Source organism: Fukomys damarensis, unplaced genomic scaffold (genome assembly GCF_012274545.1).
Source record: "Fukomys damarensis isolate Sample0158 unplaced genomic scaffold, DMR_v1.0_HiC HiC_scaffold_22, whole genome shotgun sequence".
Lineage (NCBI taxonomy): Eukaryota > Metazoa > Chordata > Mammalia > Rodentia > Bathyergidae > Fukomys > Fukomys damarensis.
The window spans coordinates 22,044,088-22,047,057 of NW_022900934.1; positions in this window are offsets into that span (position 1 = coordinate 22,044,088).

Consider the following 2,970-nt stretch of genomic DNA (forward strand, 5'->3'; position numbering starts at 1 on the left):
ATATATATATATTCTCTCTCTCTCTCTCTCTCTCTCTCCTCTCTCCTTGTTCTACATTTCTCTCCCCCTTTGTTCCTATTCCTGTCCTATTTTGGATTTTTTTTCTCTCTTTTTCCTTCTCTCAATTGTCATTATTCTTATAAGGTGAATATAGTTTCTATCTTCCCTATAGCTGTTATTTTGTTGTTTTTGTCTTTGTTCCTTCACTCCATCTTTTCCTCTTGTCTTCAACAGTTTCCCAGAATTTGCGCGATCACCCTGTGTCCTCTAGCTTCACTTCTAACCTTTTCCTCTCCTTCTATTCTCTATCCCTCCCTCCTTCTAAGTCCTTATCGTGAAAGGTAAATTTGCTATATTGAAGGGTTTATTTACTACAAACATACTTTGGGCTGGTCCTTGATTTTGATCTAGCTTGCATCAGTTAAAGATGACAGATTAATTACTACCACAATTTGTCATTTTCTAAATTGTGTTTGATGGTACTGTTGATGCTGATTGTATCACTTGGGCTAGGGTATGATTGATCTAATCAGTTGTCCTCCCTGATCTACTGAAAATGAGATGGCCTGAGAGTCATTACAGACTCAAAGCCTAAAGACCAGCTTTACCTGGAAGACACCTCTGAGAAGCAATGATTCCATAGGGTTCTAAATACAAGCAATAAAAGATACAATAAGTAATATTGAAATATCAGCCCAGGAATTAAACTAAAAACAGCACCATCAACAAAAATAGAAATGAAAAGACTCCTAAACAAGGCGCAAACCCAGACTTTCAGCTCACCACAGGCATATTCTGGAAGAAACAAAGTGGAAAAATCTGATAACCACCTGGATACCCCGAACTGATAGCATGGGAAGTAATAAAACATGAATAAAGCTCTAGAAGAATTCAAAACAGAAATAATTTCCCAGATAACTACAGAGATGGTGAACAGAATGAAAGACATGATTACAGACTCTCGAAGGGAAACATTAAAAAAAATAGATGAGCTCATGACCATGATAGAAGCCATGAATACCCACCATAGGAAAGAAATGGAAACCATGAACACCCAATATAGGAAAGAAATAGAATCAATGAAACAGATTCAAACAGATATCCAGGAGATTAAAAACTTGATAGAAAGTATTCAAGGCAGAATGAGCCAATGTGAAGATAGAATATCTGATATAGAAGTCAGGATTCTGGTTAGTGACTATGAAAAGAGAGATTTCTTAAAAATAGTAAAGGACCATGAGAAGTCATTTCAGCAGCGACTAGATGATGCAAAGAAGAGTAACATAAGACTCATAGGAGTCCACAGAAAAACAGGAGAAAGTACAAATAACACATACATCCCCTTAGTTAAATCACTAACTCTAAATTGACTTTCTATAAAGCTCCTCCTAAATAATCTATAAATCCAAGAGATAAGCTCCTATCAAGGACAAATGGGCAAGAATAAGTCAAACAAGATCCACTGAAAGGAAGGTGCACAGGGACAATGGTACCCAGTTTAGGGTCTTGTAGCCTGGGTTCTATCCAAACAACCCAAACAGCTCAAACAGCTAATCGGGTTGTGACAAGTTTCAGGTACTCACCTAGAAGGAAGGATCTCTAAAATTTAATAAAAGAAGCTGGGATAAATGCCTGAGGGTAGTCACCTTTCCAGAGCCTAAGACAGCTTTCTGTCTTCTTGTTTTTCCTCCTTACAAATAAAGCATCTTCCTTTCCTAAAATCCATCCCTTTAATTCATTATTGTTACCAGGTTCTTTATCCTGGTTGGTAGCTTATCTCAGAAGTGACAAAAGGAGGTATCTGGAGAAGGGGCTGGAGTGGAGAATGGAGATTTTCTCCTCATTCCTGAAGCCATATCTTACGTGCTTTTCCCAACCACTTCTCTTTTTTTAATAGTTACATTTACTATTGGGATCTTGTACCTTTACATGATGTATCTTGGTTCTTGTTTTTTCCCCATACCCCTGCCCTCTCTTCACCCACTTCACCCTTTGTTTCCATTTTTTCATTTTTTCACATTTTTCCTTTTCCCTTATTTCCTTTCCCCTCCCCTTCCTACTTCCCCTTTAGCCATTTCCTTCCTATTTCATGCTCCCAGTTATACCATTTGATACTTATTTATGCTTTTAGTTTTTCACACCAGAGAAACTATTTGGTATTTACTCAAGTGTGTCCTATTTATTTGACTTAAGAGTATAGCCTCAATGTGCATCCATTTTGCTATAAATGTTTCTAATTTCTCATTTTTTTCTTTTTATTGAGTTTATTGGTACAATCTAGGTATACAACACAGTTACATTCATTATTGGGATCCTGTACCTTCTCATTTTTTCCCCTTGTCCCTGCCCTCCCTTCACCTCCTCCTCCCCTCCCCATTTACAAACACTTTATTTCTATTTTTTCAATTTCTCATATTTTTTTCCTCTCCCTTATTACCTTTCCCCCACCCTTCACACTTTCCCTACACCTTAAGCCCTTTACTTCCTATTTCAAATTACTAATTACCTCATTAGGCTCCTGTGTACTATTATAGTTTTTCACACCAGAGAAGCTATTCAGTATTTCAGTTAAAGAAATCTATGTATGAACACTAAAAATAGGGAATCCTAAAATAAAACTAAAAAGGAAAGTAAAAGAGAACAGGCAATGATGTAAGATTAAAATAATCCTTAATTCTGGAGACGAAAATGGTCCCTTAACATATTTAAATTGCTTCTTGATCTTGTAGTCTTATCTTATTTTTTTCATTATTTAGAGAATACTTTATTAGTTTCTGTAATCAAATCCACATAGATATGACCTTACATATTTAATACAGTACGTTACCCCTGTACAAAAAAAAAGATTAAAAAATTTAACATTTCTAGACCAATATGGCTGTCGATTTCTGTACAATGCTAACTCAACACAGTAAATTGGGATAACTTTTTCCAAAGTTGAGAGCCCCATTAAAGTTTCCCAAAATTCAA